This window comes from Anomaloglossus baeobatrachus, chromosome 4 (genome assembly GCF_048569485.1).
Source record: "Anomaloglossus baeobatrachus isolate aAnoBae1 chromosome 4, aAnoBae1.hap1, whole genome shotgun sequence".
In the NCBI taxonomy this organism is placed as follows: domain Eukaryota; kingdom Metazoa; phylum Chordata; class Amphibia; order Anura; family Aromobatidae; genus Anomaloglossus; species Anomaloglossus baeobatrachus.
Genome location: NC_134356.1, coordinates 367,899,965 through 367,911,492, shown reverse-complemented (window position 1 = coordinate 367,911,492; position 11,528 = coordinate 367,899,965). Strand labels below are relative to the sequence as shown.

Genomic DNA, 11,528 nt, shown 5'->3' with positions numbered 1-11,528 from the left:
ACAGCACTAGGATACAGAGGAGTGTCGGTGTACTACGGGAGCCTTCGCAACACTCCTATAGTAAAAACAGATTCAATACAAATTTTACAAAAAAATAGATGCAAAACTGAATCCAAAGTGTGCATAACTTTTTGCTCTACTAGTAAGAACTCCAGATTTTTTTAAATTATGGATTAGCTACAAACAGATAACAACTGCAAATCTAAACAGAGTTTTACAAAGTAAGGGAAGATGTGATCTGGCATATAAGAGCTTAAGAAGGTGTGACTTGGCACATACTCTGCAGTTACTGTTCTTCATTCAGGAGTGTGACACAGGCTTGTGGAAAGCTGTTGCCATTGCCATAATCCAAATAACTGACTTGTGATTGCTGTGATCTTGGTGCTTAGAAGCTGTGAGTGAGGTAGGTCAGTTTACTCATCATAGATCATTATAGTATATATCAAAATTCTCAGGAATACTAGTGTTAAAAATTGTGATAATAGAAATGCTGCTGACGGGATAAAAAGCAAATTCGCTGTTGTGATTCCGCAGTAATAGTTCGAGGAACAAAGTAAATATTGTACAGAAACACATCATATTATTGTTGATGCTTTCCTAAAGGGATTCTCCAGCTTGAAAAGAAAGTATGCAGTCACTCTATGTGACTGCCGAATCATGACAGTGTGAAATGCGCTCAGTGTCACAATTCCACTGTATGTGCACAATATTGAGAAAAACTAATGAGACTCTAGTTAAAACCTGTCTGCAGGTATGTAAATAGCACACATGTGGTTACGTCGCCACCCAGGTTTGCTGCGAATACAGGAGATTTGAGTGCATTGCATGCTGTCATTCTTTGGCATTTTACAGTCACATAGAGAGACTGCAGACTATTGTCAGAATGTTAGATCATCTAATATTTGATTGATACTAATTTTATCCCTATTTTCTGTTTACTCCTTGTGCTATGCCAATGAAGCTTCCATATTTACTTATTTCTTCACATAAAGTGGTGCTTGAAAGTCTGTGAATCCATCAGAAATTTACATATTTTTGCTTAAATTGGACCAAAAGCTGCAACAGGTTTTGACAAAAGTTCTAAAAGTAAAGCAAGAGAGCCTAATCAAACAAATGAGTGAAAAAAAGTCATTTTTTTAAATGAGGAAACTGATCCAATATCACATGTTTCTTAGTGAGAAAAGTATGTAAACCATTAAGTTTAATCAAAAATTTGAAGTTCAAATTAGAGTCTGGTGTTTTCAATCAATGGGATGACAATCAGGTGTGGGTGGGCAAGCTGTTTTATTTAAAGAACGTGCTCTTAAGTCTGATCTTCATGACACGGTTGTGGAAATGTATTATGAAACAAAGATTTCTGAAGACCTCAGAAGACAAGTTGATGATGCTCATCAGGCCAGAAAAGATTATATAGCTATCTCTTAAGAGTTTGGCCTCTACCAATCCACAGTCAGACAGGTTGTGTATAAATGGAGGTAAGGGATACTTCTCACATAGCGAGATCGCTCCTGAGTCACAGGTTTTGTGACGTACCATTGACCTCATCAGCGATCTCGCTGTGTGTGACACTAAGCAGCGACCTGGCCTCTGCTGTGAGATCGCTGATCGTTACACACTGTTCTGGTTCATTTTTTGCTTGTTGGTCGCCCGCTGTGCAGCACACATCGGCGTGTGTGACTGCGGGAGACCAACGAGCACCGACTCTGTGTAAGCAGCGTACGCTTGTAACCAGGGTAAATATTGGGTAACTAAGCAAAGCGCTTTGCTTGGTTACCCGATATTTACCTTGGTTACCAGCGTACATCGCTTAGCGCAGGCTCCCTGCACACGTAGCCAGGGTAAATATTGGGTAACTAAGCAAAGCACTTTGCTTAGTAACCTGATGTGTACCCTAGCTACGTATACAGGGAGCCAGCGCTGACAGACTGTAAGCGGTGTACGCTGGTAACCAGGGTAAATATCAGGTAACCAAGCAAAGCGCTTTGCTTAGTTACCCGATATTTACCCTGGTTACCAAACGCAGCATCGTTACACGAGTCGCTGGTGGCTGGTCGCTGGTGAGATCTGCCTGATTGACAGCTCACCAGCGACCATGTATCGACGCACTAGCGATCCTGACCAGGTCGTATCGTGGTCGGAATCACTGGTACGTCGTTTAGTGAGACGGCACCCTAATTCAAAACCATTATTAGCCTCCCTTAAGCTGGTGTCACACATAACGACGACGACAACGACGTCGCTGCTACGTCACCATTTTCTGTGACGTTGCAGCGACGTCCCGTCGCTGTCGCTGTGTGTGACATCCAGCAACGACCTGGCCCCTGCTGTGAGGTCGCCGGTCGTTGCTGAATGTCCAGCTTCATTTTTTGGTCGTCACTCTCCCGCTGTGACACACACATCGCTGTGTGTGACAGCGAGACAGCGACGAAATGAAGCGATCAGGAGCCGGCACTGGCAGCTGCGGTAAGCTGTAACCAGCGTAAACATCGGGTAACCAAGGGAAGACCTTTCCCTGGTTACCCGATGTTTACGCTGGTTACCAGCCTCCGCTCTTGCTGCCAGTGCCGGCTCCTGCACTGTGACATGTGGCTGCAGTATGCATCGGGTAATTAACCCGATGTATACTGTAGCAAGGAGAGCAAGGAGCCAGCGCTAAGCAGTGCGCGCGGCTCCCTGCTCTCTGCACTGTGACATGTAGCTGCAGCACACATCGGGTTAATTAACCCGATGTGTACTGTACCTAGGAGAGCAAGGAGCCAGCGCTAAGCGCGGCTCCCTGCTCTCTGCACATGTAGCACAGCGACGTTATGATCGCTGCTTCTGCTGTGTTTGACAGCTAAGCAGCGATCATAACAGCAACTTACAAGGTCGCTGTTACGTCACCGAAAATGGTGACGTAACAGCGACGTCGTTGTCGCTGTCGCTTAGTGTGACACCAGCTTTAGAATGGTGGACAAACAAAGATCACTTCTAGAGCAAAGTATATGACAGTCCGTGAGGCCACAAAAGAACCCAAAGTAACCTCTAAAAAAGCCTCCAAAAATAAAATTGCTGTTTATCTGTAATTTTCTATCGATCATCTTACCAGCTTGAAGACTAATAAAACCATGTTTTGTGGATGAATGAGACAGTACTAGAGATTTTTTTCTTTAAATGAGAAATGTGTTTGGTGAAAGAAAAAGACTACATCATAAAAATATCATACCATCTGTGAAACGCGATGGTGTTAGTATCATAGTTTGCTCCTGTTTTGTTGCATGTGAGCCATGACTACTGTCATCATGCATGAAAAATTTATTTCTGAATTATACCAACAAATTTTAAAGTAATATGTCAGGAAATCTGTTTATGAGCTTAATCTCAAGAGATTGTGTGTCAACCACCCAAAGCACACAAGTCATTCTGCAAAAGAATGGTTAAAGTAGATTAGAGTTAAATTTTTGGAATAGCCAAGTCAGAGTCCTGACCTTAATCCTATAGAATGTACTGTAAAAGTGACCAGTTTTGAGGATAAAACCCACCAACATAACAGAGTTGAAGCTGTTTTGTAGGGAGGAATGGGCTAAAATTCTTCACACCCAATGTGCTGGACTTATCAACAATTACCAAAAGAGTTTAAATGTAGGTATTGCTGCACAAGCGGATCACTCCATAAACTGAAATCAAAGTCACATACTTTTATTACTCACAGACATGTAATCTTGGATTATTTCCCTCAATAAAAAAGCCTAATATTTATTACTCATTTGTATGACTTCCTCCTCTTCAACTATTTTTAAGACTTCTGTGAGAATCTGATGTAACTTTAAGTCAAATGTAGCAGAAATATGGAAAACTCTGAAGGGTTCACAAATTTTCAAGCATCACTGTAGTATGCAAAATTTACATATCAACATGAAATATCACAGAGCTGAGCAGATGAATGATATCAGTAGTAAGAATCTTCAGTCATTTTAAACACTTTGCACGCTGTATATTTCCATTTGCACTGCAGTAACACAACTTTCACCATCCTATATGTACTGTATGTTGTCGCCCAGCCTGTTACATTACATTCTTTTATGCTGCTTTTACAAGCAACTTTAACCTGAAAGTCTAAAGTAGCATACAAAGAATTCAGGTCTATCTCTGCAGGACAAGACTGATTAGAATCAATGAATGGAAACAAGTTTTTATCTTTTTGCACAATGTAAGGTGTGGAGGTACCCACTGTTTGATAAGGATTTTCACCATCTGTTTTACTATTTCTGCCTGTTCATTGTATATGCCCTTTATTACCCTGCCTAGGTTAGGCTAAATGTTTTCCTAGCAGGGGAGATGTCATATGTACTGTATATATCATTATGTATATATGGCACCCCAGTGGTCACAGGAGCCACAGTGGCGTTGTTCTCCTCACCAGGATTAATGCTATGGAGGTAGCGTGGGGAGCTCTCCTTGTCAGGAACATCAAATGCAACATCTCCTACTCCAGGCCAGCAGGGGGAGCTCATAACCTGTTTTGAAGAGAGTCTCTCTGTACATGCTGACCTGGGGGAAGGGTTAGAGTGAACAGGAAGGAAGTGAGGCAGAACAGTGTTGGCGAGGAGAAAGAGCAGTCGCTGTTTGAGAGCTTCTGTGTGAGCTTTCCAGGAGTGAGCACTAGGACGGGACACCGGGGTCCTCGGTTACTGCGTGCTAACTTCCCAGTAGCAATGCCCAGAGGGCAAGAGATTCTACATTCCTGGCCCACCATAGTACCAAGATGCAGCAGCAATATAGAACCCGGGATCGCAGTCATACAAGTGGGTCCCATAACCGGTTCACGCTGCCCATCACAGGGGACAGTCATCTTCAAGTAAAGAGAGAGAAGGAGATGCTGTGCTGCTCCCACCAAGAGCGCATTAAGGAAAGCCTCCAACCCGCCAGTCAAGGAGAGATCCACGCTGCTTCTGGGATAACCGGACCACTTTAAACCTGGACCATAACACCTGACCAGTAAAGATAAAGAGGAAACTACCAACTTGTGTCATCCAGTTTCTGTCGGCGTCCCAGCCCTGCACCCCGTTGCACCACTACAACCCCCACCATTCTCCTGGGGTCCGCTCTGCCTGTGGGGAGTGATCACATCTGAGCTGCACTACCACCAGCCCCAGCAAGGAACTCTGCAGTGGCGGCTAATTCTTGGCCGCATACCACAGGTGGCATCACAACAAACTTTCCCCATTTCCCCGTTTCCCCACCATTTACTGTACGCCTCGGGGCAACGGAACCGGGCAAGGCCACTCGTGACATCGCCTGACCCGACCCACAACAGCCCGGCAATGAGTAGGCTGACCACTTGCCCCGTGGGGCGCTACCTTTATACAATACTTTGTTTTTAGTAATGTGGTACAGGGCAATTGCACTCCTCATTGATGTTTAAGGTGTATATCTTGTGTTGGGCATATGTTTGGCATATATCTTGTGTTGGGCATATATTTGGGCATATATCTTGTGTTGAGCATATCTTTGGGCATATATCTTGTGTTGAGCATATATTTGGGTATATATCTTGTGTTGAGGCTTGGTAGATTCTTTCACATTTTGAAGTTCAGCCCTGGGCACCACAGTGGAAGCTAGATGGTATATGATTAGTTCAGGATTATTTGAGAGCACAGTAACACTGGAACCATGCATTGCTTGTGTAAACCAGTAACGTTCCTGATTTTTGAGACTTAATTTTGAACCATATGCATGATGGACATTCCGTAAAACATAGACAGGAGATCAGTGCCTGAAGCTGAGTGTGTGCTGCCAAGTCATTTGGTGCATTGCTGATAATGAGACCTGTGAGATTTATTGGCACTCAAGATAGATAGGATGTGAGGGAGCTATGACTGCAGCTGAGCGTCCAATCTGAACAGCCAATTGTCGAACCTGAGAAAATTGCGATGGGGTCTCCAGTGTGGTAATAGAGGGTATGAGGCTATGCTGTTTATGTTATTGTCCTGATACGTCTAAAACAGAGTACATAGAGTAGTACATGAAAAGTGCTATTGCAAACTACTCGAAGTACCATGAGGGTCATTCCCGAATGGTCAGTTGTGGAAAGTTATTTTGCCATATCATTTAAGTTCCTGTGTCTCTTGTCTGAGACATAATTTGATATTTTCCTTGGTGGTTGTTTCTTCTTTTTGCTTATGCCTAAACCTTGTAAGTCTGTGCATGTATGTCCTAGTTATTAAACTTGGAGGTATTCAGTTTGGAAAATGAGAGCTTTAATGGACGATTCTTTACTGTTAAGGGCACTTTACATGCAGCTATATCGCTATTGATATCGCTAGCGAGCGTACCCGCCCCCGTCGGTTGTGCGTCACGGGAAAAATCGCTGCCCGTGGCGCACAACATCGCTTACACCCATCACACATACTTACCTGCCTAGTGACGTCTCTGTGGCCCGCGAACCGCCTGCTTTCTAAGGGGGCGGTTCGTGCGGCGTCATAGCTGCGTCACTAAGCGGCTGCCCAATAAAAGCGTAGGGACGGAGATGAGCGGGACGAACATCCCACCCATCTCCTTCCTTCCTCATTGCGGCCGCAGGTAAGGTGATGTTCCTCGTTCCTGCGGTGTCACATGTAGCGATGTGTGCTGCCGCAGGAATGACAAACAACCTGCATCCTGCAACAGCAAGGATAATCGGGAAAGGAACGATGCGTCAACGATCAATGATTAGGTAAGTAATTTTGATCGTTAACGGTCGTTCGTGCGTTTCACACGCAATGACGTTGCTAACGAGGCCGGATGTGCGTCACGAATTCCGTGACCCCAACGACATCTCATTAGCGATGTTGTTGCGTGTAAAGCGGCCTTTAGTCCAATGAGATTTTGGAATTCTGTTACAACGTGTTATAATGGTCAATTCACTGAACAAGTTCAAAGAGGGTTTCGATGGATTTCTTGAAAAAATAAAATAAATAATATTACAGCCTTGCAGATTATGAGTACTACATTTTGGAAATGGGATGTTAATCCTGGGAATTAATCTTATTGCCATTTGTGGAGGCTGGAAGGAATTTTTCCCTAATATGAGGCAATTAGAATCTGCCTCCTGGGGTTTTGCCTTCCTCTGGATCAGCACATTAGACCATACATTGAATTTGATGTCTTCTTTCAACCTTAAAACTTTGAAACTATGTTTATATCTATATGTAACCGGTTACTCTATGCCTTACTACTCCACCACAAACATTGAAAAACAAGGTTGAAGGTAAACATCTCCAGAACTTGAACTACAAGAAGATCAACTGAACTAAAAACACCATAGAAAATTATCTAACGCATATGTATAGCATCTGCACAAGTGGTATATTAGCTGCAAGATTACTATGCAATGTTCATTTCCAAAAATAATGTTTAGAGAATTGAGATCAATGATGCAAACTCATGAGTGTTATGCTATGAAGCTGTTATTGTTATTATTATTATTATTATTATTATTATTATTATTATTATTATTATATTGAATATTAATATGTTGGAATTCCCACTGATTAGATATTTTAAAGTCCAATACAGACTTTATACTATCCTATGATTCTGAAAATCAAAATTGATAATGCTGTACGCTGACCTCGTGCGTCCTCTCAATGTGCTACTATTCATGTTTTTGCAAAATCCAGCAGAACAAAACCTCTATTAAGAAAAGTATTATATCAATAAGCATAATCCTCTGGTATGACAAACTTTCCCGAAAAGTTCATAAAGTTTAATCCTCAGCCCAACTCATTCTATTATGTTATTGTTATACTCACAATGTTATGTGTTTTTTTAAATACAGCATTTTTATTGTTTTTCAGAACGCTAGGATGAATTTACTTTTAAAGTGAAAATGTTATGTAAGCAATACTATTGATTTATTTTTTTACAAAGAAATGCTGTGGAATTTTACTGCATATAAAAGCTAGCCAATAAGTGAAGAAAATCATTTATATTGGGCCAGATGATATCTCCATGATATTCCAGGTCCTATCTAATGAGGCTATATAAAAAATATTAATGCATTAGGAAAATAGCCGCAAAAATTTCTTATAAAGATATGGGTTACACAAAACAAATGAGAAAAAAAGGGCCCTTCCTCCTGCACTTTAGTTTGGTGTCTCGTGTGTTGACTAGTCCACATGAAATGGTAAAAGTCCACTCCTGGTGTCTTTGCTGTGGGAGCTGTCGCCCGTGAGATTTGACCCTTGGGATTTTAGCAGGCACTTGCAGATGCCCTATCCCCCGCGTTGGGCTTCTGTCTCGCTCTATTTAGGCTGCTAGTGGGACAAGACTTGGAATCTTGTCCTTTGCTGGTTAATCGGAAAGGTGCATGCAGCTGTCCTCGCCCTGGGGTCCAGGTACCCCGACTGTGCACGGCCTCCGGACTGGATTCCCACTGTCGGCACCGGCAGGCTACAGCCCTGCCCCGGTCCACTTAAGGTCTCCCGCGACCGGATCTCCGTCGCCTGTGGCCCTACTATGCCGTCTGCCACCTAGTCAGCTCAGGTAGTCCGGTAGTCCGGGAGCTACAACCCCCAACTACCACTTCACTCCTCTCACTTCCACTGCTCAACTCTTTTTGACTTGTGCCCTCCCCTTGACACCTCAGAACCCCTAGGTGGGCGTCACCATCTGCCTGCTCCCGCCCACTGGTGTGTCCCTATTGTCCTGGGGGTGTGACTAGGCTTTTGTGGCTGGTGTTTGTACCTGTGTGTGGGGTTGTGTTTGAAGGACAAGGAGGAGAGAGTCCTGCATCTGGAAGTTGTCAGGGCATCACATTAACCCCAAACCATACAAATAATTATATAAATGAATGTTAAGTAGCACTATAAAAACAGAGACGAAAAATGTATACAAAAATGCAAAAAGCAAAATAGAACATATTTGGTATCACCTTGTGCTTAATTATATTAACTATTAGAATATAAGAATATGATGTGGGTCTCACTGTATTTGGGGAGTGAGATGGATGGGTTGGGGATAGATCAGTTTTTAATGTCATCGCTGTTCAATTTACTCCTTCACTCGGAGGAATGAATGGGTGAAGCAGGCCAGGTGGGACTGTTATCCTGATGCAAACTCCACATATTTATTTCCATGGCTAATATATTATGGTAGAGCCCTATTGGTGTAGGGCGTAAATCAGGACTGTTTGTCAGTGTTGGGATTTGAAAGTAAGATTAATGCGGGCGTCACACGAGACGATATATTGTGCGATATGTCGGCGGGGTCACGTCGTAAGTGACGCACATCCGGCATCGTTTGATATATCGTAGCGTGTGACAGCTACGAGCGATGGTGAACGAGCAAAAATACTCACCTTATCGTTGCTCGTTGACACGTCGCTCATTTTCAAAAAGTTGTTTCTTTTTATCTGCGCCAATTGTTCATCGTACCCGGGGTAGCACACATCGCTCCGTGTGACACTCTGGGAACGATGAACACAGCTTACCTGCGTCCCGCCGGCTATGCGGAAGGAAGGAGGTGGGTGGGATGTTTATGTCCCGCTCATCTCCGCCCCTCTGCTTCTATTGGCCGGGTGCTGTGTGACGTCGCTGTGACGCCGAACGCCCCACCCCCTTTAGGAAGTGGATGTTCGCCGCCCACAGCGATGTCGCTCAGCAGGTAAGTGCATGTGACGGGGGTTTAACGACTTTGTGCGCCACGGGCAACTAATTGCCCGTGACGCACAAACGACGGGGACGGGTACGATCACTCGTGCGATCGCGCGATAGATCGTATCGTGTAACGCACGCATAAGAGTAGCTTAATATTTAGAGATATCTGAACAAAACAATTTAATATCATATGCCCTTGTCATGAATGTGTCTCGCTCAGGGGAGACCCTGGGTAAATCTGGTGTCAGAAGGTCACAGCGCTTCGCTGCTGGAAGGTCCACTGCTGTTATGTAACAACATCTTCTTCCTTGTGGTCCTGTAAGGGTTCAGCACCCTTTCCTGCCTGGGTGCAGGCTTTAGCTGTCAATCTCAGGTGTGGCTCTTTGAGATCACTCACCTTCCATATATAAGTCATGTGATCTGATCACATGATGTCTGTGATAGAAACTGAATCCTCATTTCTATGTGGTCCACTTTGGAAGGAGCGATCTCTGAAAGACGTTTGTCGTGTTGTGTGCAGCAGTGGTGATTGCTGCACTGAAGTTACCTGGAGTGTCTTTTCTTTGCATGTCTATTTCTTCTGTTTGTATTCCTTCCCTTGTGTTTCTGTATTGTAGTGGCGAGTCTAGTGAACTTGTCGGCCTACTCACTAGGAAGGATGAGTTTAGGGCCAGCTGAGGGAATAAGGTATCCTGCATACGACAGGTTGAAAGACCCTGTATAGGGATGCTAGGTAGCTCAGGAGTGAGCTTGAGGTGAATTCAGGAGGTGCCCCCTCATTCCTCTTCCTAGCGGCAGGGACCTCCATTGTATCGTGACCACTGAGACCCCTGTGTGTTGTAACATGTTCTGGGGGTTTACCAGGTAATGGGTAGAGATGAGCGAGGTTCGAGGTTCGGCAATTTCATGTTCGAGTGATTTTGGAGGGTGTTCGAGCTCGAGCTCGAACTCGAGCTTTTTGCTAAAAGCTCGACAGTTCGAGTTAGATTCGAGAACGGTTCAATCAACAAAAACGTGGCTTTTCACAGTAAGGCTATGTGCACAAGTTGCTATCTGCATGTGTCCTGCGTCCCCAGCACAATCCCTCTGTCTTTCCTACTCATCGATCACGGGCGTCTTGCTTGCACGGCTGTCAGAAATCTGCGGCGTCTTTTCCTCTTTAGAAAATGGCTGCCGCTTCATTATTCAATCGCATATTCCGTGCTTTCCCCGCCCACCGGCGCCCATTATTGGTTGCAGTCAGACACGCCCCCACGATGAGTGACAGCTGTCTCACTGCAACCAATCACAGACGCCGGCATGCGGGTCTATATCGTGCAGGAAAATAAATAAATAAATAATAAAAAAAAAAAAAATGCGGTTCCCCCCATATTTGATACAAGCCAGGAAAAAGCCACACGGCTGGAGGCTGGTATTGTCAGGATGGAGAGCACCACGTTATCGGGAGCCCACCACCCTAACAATATCACCCAGCAGCCGCCCGGAATTGCCACATCCATTAGATGCGACAGTCCCGGGACTCCACCCAGCTCATCCCGAATTGCCCTGGTGCGGTGGCAATCGGGGTAATAAGAGGTTAATCATGACAAGCGTCTTCCCGAGACACCTTCCATGATTAAACTGAAAGTGAAAGTAAAGAAACACACACAGCGAAAAATCCTTTATTTGGAATAAAACACAAAAAAACACCCTGTTTCACCATTTTATTAAAATCCCCAAATACCCCTCCAGGTCCGAAGTAATCCACACGACACTGTCAGCTCTGCTACAGAACACGAGTGCTCTTTATCAGCTCCACGTAGCAATGAAGTGAATCGCGCGGTCAGCAGAGACTTCAGCAATGCAGACTTCAAGATTACCAAATCTGCATATCTTTCTCATTAGAAGCTGTAGCTCAGTGGATAGTGCGCT

The 11,528-nt window shown here is 44.2% G+C and overlaps 1 protein-coding gene across 2 annotated transcripts in view; it reads left to right on the top strand.

The window, feature by feature from the left end:
* The first annotated feature begins 343 nt into the window (after positions 1-343).
* LOC142303619 (pendrin-like) overlaps positions 344-11,528 on the top strand; it is a 241,044-nt gene continuing 229,859 nt past the window's right edge. For both annotated transcript variants that reach the window (XM_075345147.1, XM_075345146.1), the window contains exon 1: positions 344-403. The gene's annotated coding sequence lies outside the window, so the exon portion shown is untranslated. The remainder of the gene's footprint in view (positions 404-11,528) is intronic.